Raw genomic sequence first — 9849 nt, 5'->3', positions numbered from 1 at the left:
ATTACTAATATATGATATTATGTTATTAATAAGGGCATGAGACAGGAGTTCTATTTTTACATTTGCATCGCGTTTGCTTAATGCTGCGCATGTGTTGTCAAATTAATGAAGTTGTTTTTCTTTTTGCATCGCTTCTTTTTTCGGTATTTGCTTTTCTTTTTGCATCGTTTTTTAATTGCAGCGCGTTTGTATATTTGGTTGTGTTGTGTGTGTATATGCAGCGCGTTTGCTGAATGCTGCACATGTGTTGTCAAATTAATGAAGTTGTTTTCTTAATTTGCTTGTGTTTTGTCTATTTGCATGTGTTTTCTGAAGTTGCAGGGCGTTTGCCCCTGTCGGCCACCGTGCCTTGTTACCTCTTAAGGTCACAACGCCAAACACAGATGGAATCAAGCTGACATGGAGGACACCGCGGACAAATAACTGAGCGGGTTTTCGGGATCCCGCCTTACCTGCTCGTCTCCGCTGAAAGACCTCTATGTGTGGAAATGAAAGAGAAGGGTACGGAGACAAACAAACACACACAACACATACACATGCAAACACAACACACTCAAATGGCCTTCGAGAGTGCTGCATTCCACATTTAATTGAAAGCGAAAAAAAATCCAGCATACAGCACCCTCCAAAGTAAACTTCTCACAGTGGCCAGCCAGCCAATCGCGCGGGGAGGCCAGGTCTCGGGGGGGCCCCGCCCTCCAGAAATAGACACAGATAACCTATTGTTGGACCTCAAACAGTGGTCACACACACGGATGACTTCACACACAAAAACACATTCAGAGTAAGTATTAGTTCTGAAACCAGCAGCAAACGTGTTTGGATCTGAGTGAGCAGCAGGTAGTGCGAGTGTTTTCACAGCTATTTAATCCCACAAGTTGTACGCGCAATAAGAAAGTAATGGATCAGAGTTAACAGCAGAGCCAAGGAAGATGGTAAAAAAATAAAGGTATCCTTTTAACAAATTTATAATCTAATTCACAATGCAGTAGTTTTTTCCCCTCACACACACACTTTGAGGCTGCGAGGGAGAAAATATGTAATTGTATTCTTTAATTAACACGTATTAATGTGACGTCAAAATGACAGCGGGTCTGCGAGCCCATGTGGGAAATTTGAAGGCTTTGATCTGAGCTTGTGTGACTGCAACCTCTGTCAAGATGAGGACAACAAGCAGAAAAATAAAGAGAGGGAAAGTGTATTTTCAACTGGAATTGCATTAAATGTATGTAGAGAATTATCTAAATGTTAATTATCAGTTTGATATTTCTACAGCGCCTAAAAGACAAAATTAACTAGATGTTGCTGTTCCAGTTATTCTCCCATATTTCACATCATTTAGGGCATTTGTTTTTTCTTTCTTTTTTTTTTTAGTGCAAGATTTAAACTCTCACGCTCTGAAATAAATAAATGTTTCTGAATCCAATCTGGATTAAAACACACAATTTTGAGCATTTATCCCTGAAAATCCACAGCTGAATTTTTTTTAAGAGGATGTGAGCACTAGTTTTTATTTAACGCAAACACACACAGGGGGGACATCTGTGCTGAACGCTGACCAAATCCGCGGCGACTTTACTCACAATACAATTTTGTTGGAAGTGTTAGAATTTGTTTCAAGTTGATGGCACAGCCTCCATTTTGAGTTGACTTTGATATCATTCTGCAAACAGTGAAATGTCTGGATAAGTGTTGCGTTTAGGCCAGCCATCTGTATCATCTCCAACTCCAGAGCAGTTACATGCAGAGCACCCTCGAATTAGAAGGGGGAGCGAAGGGGCGGCGTTTTAAATGGTTCACTGCTGGCATCTACTGGAGAAAGAGAGAAAACCAGGCGCAGAGACAACTTGGCGGACCCTCACTATTCATTTTCTCCCGGCTCTGCTCTTCCAAGTAGATGATTCACTCCACAGAAGAGGCATCACCTCTGATTCCAGCATCATACACACCTTGAATAACAGACATTATGTGGTTTGGCAAAAAGAAGAAAGCAAGACACAGAACTTTATCATCAAAAAGTTTTGTCAAAACGGCCAGATTTCCTAATGAGGACTAGTTTCAGCTACAAAGAAAGAAAGGAAGAAAAAAAAGTGTGAGGTGATATTTCTTAACTACACATGTCTCCTGCTAAGTGTAATGTACCTAATGGTCGGGACGTCTTTTTGATAAGTTCTGCACAATCCATATTCAACACTTAGATGCTAACACTGGATGTCTTTATGTTTATATACACCCTATCTCTCAATCTATACATGATCAATATAGATTTAATAAACGGAAGCATTAAAGCAAAATGGGTTTTGAACCGTACATTAAGTGAAGTAGAAAGTGTTGTTTTCAGATGAAAGTGTGAAATTATAGCTCAGAGTTAGAATGCAACATTTGGATGTCAGATAACTACTATTTGCTTAAAAATGTACAGATTACTTGTATTGGTCACTCGTATCTTTATTAGTCATATAATGATCATATTTCACTTTTTTTTTCATGATGGAATGCTGGGACGATGAATAGGCATTCAACAAGAAGTGAAAATTGAAAGATAAATTTAAATTTAAATTGCAAGATAAAAAAACAACAACAACAATATTTGTATCTACCCATGAAATGAATTAAATGTTTTCATTGGTATATATATATCATTCAGTATAGTCTCCCAAACTCCAAATGGGTAACTCATAAAGATTTTCTCTTGGGGAAATAATAATAAAAAAACAGCAGAAACTGTCAATATTTGCACATACCCGTACGTGTGTTGACTGTGCTGTATGTATTTGTGTGCATTTGGTATGATCATGCGTAGGGCTTTGTTAATTTATCCCAGCATCAGCTATTAATGTTTGTCTTTCTCAAGTCCGAGGCTTACAGTGTGCGTATGGGCATGAGTTAATAGTGCAGTTAAAATGGTGTTAAAAATATAAAGACAGCTGTCTGTTGTATCAGACCGAAAGTTATAGCCTGTGCTGCTACCAAAAGACTGCTGAGGAATTTGTTGATTAAAATGTCACCAAGTTAGGTGTTATGTGTGTTCGTATTTGTGTACGTCCATCAAAAGCTTGTGCGGAGAGCAGCGATGAAAAAGATTTCCTGTGTGAAGAAATGTGATTACGGTGATTTTTTTATTTTTTATTTGCACAGCACAATTCTTATGTAATTCTTGTAATTGTTGCCTCATAATACGGCACATTCACCTCAGCAAATGCATTCAGCTCCAGTCTGTTTAGGACGCTGTGGATTGAGTTAGAGAGTTCATCCATTACAATAAAGAACAAAGCGCCCCCCTATCTGTTTCAGACATTACTCCCTTTATGATGCTGAGTATGGCTCTGAGGTTTTTAGAGAATTCCGTCAAACAATGTATCGCTTTGAGATATAGCAAGAGCTCCACAATAAGATCCTGTGTTGTTGATCATTTTGAAACGGAGGGAGGGAGAGGGGAGAAGGGGTGGGGGGATGAGGGGAGACTGACTGAGACAGAGACACACTCCAGACAAAAGGGATTGTCTTGATTATTTGTCCGTCAGTGATGTCAGGAGCATATAATGAACAACGATGGCTCGGAGGATAACAGTGATTGAGATTAGGCCCTGCTGAGAAAGAGGAAGGAAAAATAGAAAGGGGGTGGGGGGGGCGAAAAAGAGAGGAGAGAGCGAGGGAAGCAGAGTGAAGAGTGTAGAATAGGGATGTGATGAGACTAGAAGAACGCTCTGTGATAACTGCCAGCCAACAGCCTGTTTGATCCAGAGGGATGTAAGGCGTTTGAAGCTGACAATCCCTTTGTAATGATAACACATGTTTTTCAGTGTGCGCTGATCCTCCCTCTCCTATTGTATTATGGGCAGCAGACGGCAGCTACCTTTAGGCCCAGCGTGGTTATGAGCAGCTGTCGGCATTGTGGGAAGTGCTGATAATCTGCTCCAGTATCTTTAGCCCCTCGTTTAGCTCTTTGATCCTCTCCCATTATGCCCCCTTCCCATCACAACCAGTGAGGGAGCTTGGCAAAGCTGTGCTGGAATGTTGAGTAGATGGCAGGAAAGAGAGGGAGAAATACACAATGCTCCCATCAGAGGCTCGTCTACTGACAGCTGTTTCTTACTTTTTTTTTCCACACGTGTCTCTCTCTCTCTCTCTCTCTCTCTCTCTCTCTCTCTCTCTGAGCTTTTACACCTGTCACAGCTAGTCAGACAGAGACACAGACCAGATAGAAAACTGCTGCAAAAACCCTTCATATTTTCTCCATCACTCTATTCAGGCTTTCAGCACGTAGCCAGAGGTTGTGGTTAGGAGCAAGCTTTTGATTCCTTCGAGGCTCAGTGGTTAACATCACCTCAACTCATGGTTTAAATCCCAGTCACCTCCTTTTCTGCTTTTTTGCACAGTTAAAAATTGTAATTTCCCCACTGGGGATCAATAAAGAATATACATTATACATTCATTATTATAATAAAGATATGCAAGGCAGGTGGATAACACTGAGGGGGGGCGGGGGGGTTTAGAGTAGTGATTTACATTGTGGGTGGGCGTAGTAGAGGCTAGTCTCGCTCATAAACTTTTCACATCACCTCTTGACTCTTGACTTTGTCTGATGACTCCTGTCATAAGTCATAATTTCTCTGTGCAGGAAGTACAGAAGTGCCACAAGCACGTATACAGCACCTTAAATAAGAGATAGATATACATGTGGTTACTATGTTGCTGTTATTAGAAAAAAAGTGTCCTGTCTGTCCTTTCATGGAATCTTAATTTTTATGTTTTAGGCCTTTTAAGGAACTGAGGAACTTTATCTGTGTTTCCACAGGAGGAACCAGGGTCTAAATTTTGTTCTTAGGCCACAGTTCTTCATACCACCCAAAGGTCCCTGCTCAGGGGGGGATAGGTATTATTTTCTGATTGTCAAGAACTTTTAGGGAGGGGCTTGTACTGCTGAACAACTTCGATTTTTAAAAACCTGCAACATGCTGATAATATGATTTAATCGTGCAGCTCTTCTAGACTTTGAATAGTGAAAGGAGTCATTTTGCGGGGGTTGTGACACTCAAAAAATGTATCCACTGATTTACAGATGTCTTGTTCGCCATGCAAGTCCATGGGAAACAGATCTTTTGGGCCCCATGGCATCATGTGAAGAACACGATGGGTGTAATTCCACTGTTTTGCTGCTACGTCAATTTGTTTTCGAAGCCTGGTGCACTTCCTGCGGGCCTACTTTGGATTAGGAAAAATTTAGCCCTTCTCTGTATCAATGTCCTGTATTTTCAGTTGTTCTGCATTGTTTTTAATGCTGTGGTGAAGCCAAAGACAATAAAGTTTCTAACTAACTTACACAATCAGCGCTAAAGAAACCTATAAGATCCTGGAAATAAAAGTTCCTGGGACTTTTGGTTAAAAAAAAAAAAGACCTCTTTTCAAGTCAAAGATACAGTATAAGCCACTGTTTTTTCAAATATAAACTGGCAGGACATTTCTCACAACTTAACAACTTAAGTTTTGAAGATGTTTTCCAGAATCTTCTTTCCTGCCAGGACCATAAATATTCCATCCAACGCATTTTTGTTTCTTCAGACAAAGATGGCAACCATAGGTTTTGTTTGCCTTTCTTGTTGTTACAAGAGTTTTTATCTACATTTATCTTATACTCTATGTAGTGTTTGTGAATAATAAAGTTTTCATATTATGGGTTGCAAAAACAGTGACAAGTGGATAAAGGACGGGCACAAACGGGCAAGGAAAACCTTGCAAGGGCAAGGAAAACACAAAATATTCATATTCTACTGTGCCTCTCCTTCCACTTAAATGCAGTTAAGTTCACTGAAAGTCATCAAAATATCCAAAACAAGAAACTGAAGGTAAGAAAAAAATGTTCCCACCTGAAATGGTAGACAAGGGATCCAAGCTAATAAGGTTAATTATGACTAAGACACAAATCGGGTGTGAGACAAATGACAGTCTTTTACCAGCTTTGACTGTTTGAGCAAAACAGTAAGTAGTAGCCTATAATGAGACAAGGTAGGTGTAGCGGAGGTGTGTCTGTGTGTGTATCATCGCGTGTGTCGGTTGGGGTTGCAAGCAAGCCACAGCGAGCGGCGCGGAGCAGCACACAATTAACAGAAACATAAATATCTCGCCGTGCTTAAGCAAGCCATTAATCAGATATAAATAGAGTGAAGGAGCCCTTTGTGATTAACGAGGTGAGACTCGCTACTAATTACTGTTTCCCTCTCCTCTGGTAATTAGGTTGGCATGTTGAATAGGGTTGAACAAGACTGCCCTGACCCCACCCCCCCCTAACCACACACACACACACACACACACACACACACACACCGCAATTGTTCTGTTTTGCGCTCTGCTCCTCTGTTGTGGGCATTTGTAATGGGAAGGCCAAGGTGAGACACAGAAATTGTCACTGGCCACCCTCAGCCCCCCCATAGACACAGCCCTGCTTATACGACTTGCACTTTTTATAGTTGCAGTAATATAGCATCATATTATTATTATTATTATTATATATTATCTTGAGGCGACACAAACAAAACATCACAACCTTGCTGCCCCTGAGTACATCTTTGCAGGTTTGGTTATTCATGTATAACTTTTTAGGCAGTTAAGTGTTAACCAGGGAAACTCAAATCAATCCAATACTATGCCCCGATTCTGCAAATAGAAAACAAATTGAGTTTTTGTAATATTTAACAAATTATTGGAAGCCGATGAAATTTCATTATCAGATGATGTTTGGTGGTTGGAACCCACAAATCCACTTTTGTTTTAGACCAGTAGCAGTTTAACTGCAGTCTATTCAATGAAGAACAAATGATCAACAAATTAGTATTTTGGTTTTTGGCTTTAGCTATTTAAGTAAAGCTACCATAACATTTACCAATTACAGTTTCTCAACTTTTCTTGCTTTGTTGTTGCCTGTTATATTAAAATGAATACCTTGGTGGCTGGTAAAACTATGTAAGCAATTTCAAGTCATCTTAAGTCAATTTATCTAAAATACTTGGATGTATGAATCTGCATTATAGCCTGAGTAATACAGGATTTTTTTGAGGCCAATACCGATATTTGAGAATTTAAAATCCTATAATGATATATTGGCAGTTTCTTTACACAACCCATAACATAAACAGTTTTGTTTGTTATACAGTTGCTACAAAGGACTCTTTACTGGCTTTACTGTAATGTTTTTAAACCCAAAGAGAAATTGGGGAAAAAATCTGACTCTTTTCATTGAGAGATGGAGATTGAGATTGTTCTGCCTGCAGAGAAATGAGACCAATGAGATTTTTCCGCCTGCCTGCAATGTTTGTTTTCCAACTCCACCGAGACTTTGCCTTATGAGTTTGGTGGAATGATAACTGTGATGGATGTGCATCACAGCTGTGTCAGCATTTCTCCCAGGCCTCAGCCTCTGACTACCAACACCGCTCCCCGTCACACACACTCTGAGCTCTGGTGATATACAAGTGTAATCCATTACTACGCACTTACACCAATTGTCTTTCAGTTTGGAGTGGCTGCTATGACCTTTTTATGTGGAATGAAAATAAGTGGAGGCGCAGAACAGCCGATATTGGATTCTGTTGTTAATTAATGTGTGTATTATCCGGGTGGATAAAGCCGGGGGGAGGAAGTTAATTGAATTACAGTCAGCGAGTTGGATAATGCACTGTTGTAATTGTTGGACTGTATAAGACAGTGCTCACATTAGGGAGACGAAAGCCGGGCCTGATTTGCTTCTAGAGAATGGTAAGAAATTACTTGTTTGGTTTAGGGGGGTGAGGCATGAATGAGTTTCTAATTTAACCCTTGGGAGGGCAAACTGTAAACATGTGCACTACTAAAGCCTGTGTATGCATTCCTTATTTACTTACAGCACTTTTGCGGCACATAGACAAACTAACGTATTACACTATCTCATTTTATAGCAGTTTTCATGGACTAATAAGGCCTAACAAATAATGTTGTATCTGACATCAGGCTTGAGCCCCCCAGAGCTCACCCAGTCATTCCATATTGCCTTTATTTAGACTTATTTCTTACATCCAGGCTGTAAAACCAAATGTTGTCCTGAACAAAGGAATACTGGCCCAGGGCTCAGTGTCGCATAGCAATCTAAGCCTATTTCAATGGGATTGTTTTCTTCAGTAAATTCAGTATTTTCCTATTTGCTTTAAATGGAGAGGTTTAATACAATGCACATTAATGAGCTGCCTTCATTTTAAATATAGAAATCTGTTAATAAGCATTCATATCACAAATAAGACCTGCCAGGTTTGGGGACCTGCAACGCATAGTAATTTCATTCTATGGGATGTGCTGCCATCTTGTGATCATCTTAGATACAAACTCAAAAAATACATGTATCTTACTGGATATGCTTGGCATACAAAATACAGCTTCCAAAAGCCTAGATTATTCAAATTATTTATCAAAGCTTATTACATCACAGTTTAAAAGCAAAAGAAGAATGAAAGATTTCTCAGGAACAAAGAGTAAACCTACCGCACGGACTGATTCATAACTTACACAACAGGTTGACTGAACAACCCCAAAAAAAAGTTAATTATTCAAAGCCCTGCAGAGCCTGTGACTGTGTGGACAGCAACAACTCAACAGCTTTTGTGCCCAGGCAAACTACATAATATGACTGCAATAACATCAACAACTGCACAGCAAGGTGTTAAATGCCCACAGATAGCCACACAAACAGACATTTTAACACCTGGAAAGAAACCAGTGAGCAAAGATAGAGACAGGGACAGACAGGCATAAAATAAGATGAACTCACATTTCTTCTTCTTTTTCTTGAAGATATAATATCACATTGATGGTAATTGTGTTTGTATGTTGACAGAACTCCTCATACTACACAAATACTACAATATAGCTTTTTTTCGATATACTATGTTTTTTCCTCCACTTTTTTAGACATACTATACTATGTATTTTTCCGACATACTATACTATAGCTTTTTATCACTTTTTTGACATACTATACTTTGTCTTTATTATCACTTTTTTCAACAGACTATATTATGGCTTTTTTAATCACTTTTTTCGACATACTATACTATTGCTTTTTTATCACTTCTTTCCACATTCTATACTATGGCTTTTTGTCGACATACTATACTATGACTTTTTTATCACTTTTTTCAACATATTATACTATGGCTTTTTTTTATCACTTTTTTCGACATACTATACTATGTTTTTTTTCCGACATACTATATTATGGCTTTTTAATCAGCTTTTTAGACATACTATAGTATGTCCTGTTTTGACATTCACAATACACTCTAAAACAATTATAGAGTATGTCAGATCAGATGGCTCAGAGTAATAGAACGCTGATTGGAGGAACACAGAGGTTGTGGGTTTAGTCCTCACTAAATGTGTTGAATTTTAGGGTCTAACAGTGAAAGCGAAGTAGTCAAATACGCACTAACACAGTTGGCCCATGTGTCAGATGGGATGTCTCTGAGTAATAGAGCGCTGGTTGGATGAACACAGGTTGTGGGTTCAATCTTCACTAGATGCATTTTAAGGGCCAACAGTGACTTTCCTCAACAGTCATATTCAAGGCAATCTCAAAGCGCTGTCGATACACAAAGTTTGAATCCCCAGCGGTGTGGGGAATTACTATCTATGATTATCATTATCACAGTGCGGATGGGTCGGGGCATATGGAGTTGCTTTAAATTGTTCGTTAAATGTGTATTAGGTAGGCTATAGCGTTTCACTCAGAATTAGGTTTGTGGTGGGCCCCCGGATAGCTCTGTTGGTAGAGCGGGCACTCATACGTAGAGAAGGTTTACTCCTCAATGCAGCAGGCCCGGGTTT

The sequence above is a fragment of the Perca flavescens genome, chromosome 23, assembly GCF_004354835.1.
Source record: "Perca flavescens isolate YP-PL-M2 chromosome 23, PFLA_1.0, whole genome shotgun sequence".
NCBI classification, from domain to species: Eukaryota; Metazoa; Chordata; class Actinopteri; order Perciformes; family Percidae; genus Perca; species Perca flavescens.
This window is presented reverse-complemented; position numbering follows the sequence as displayed.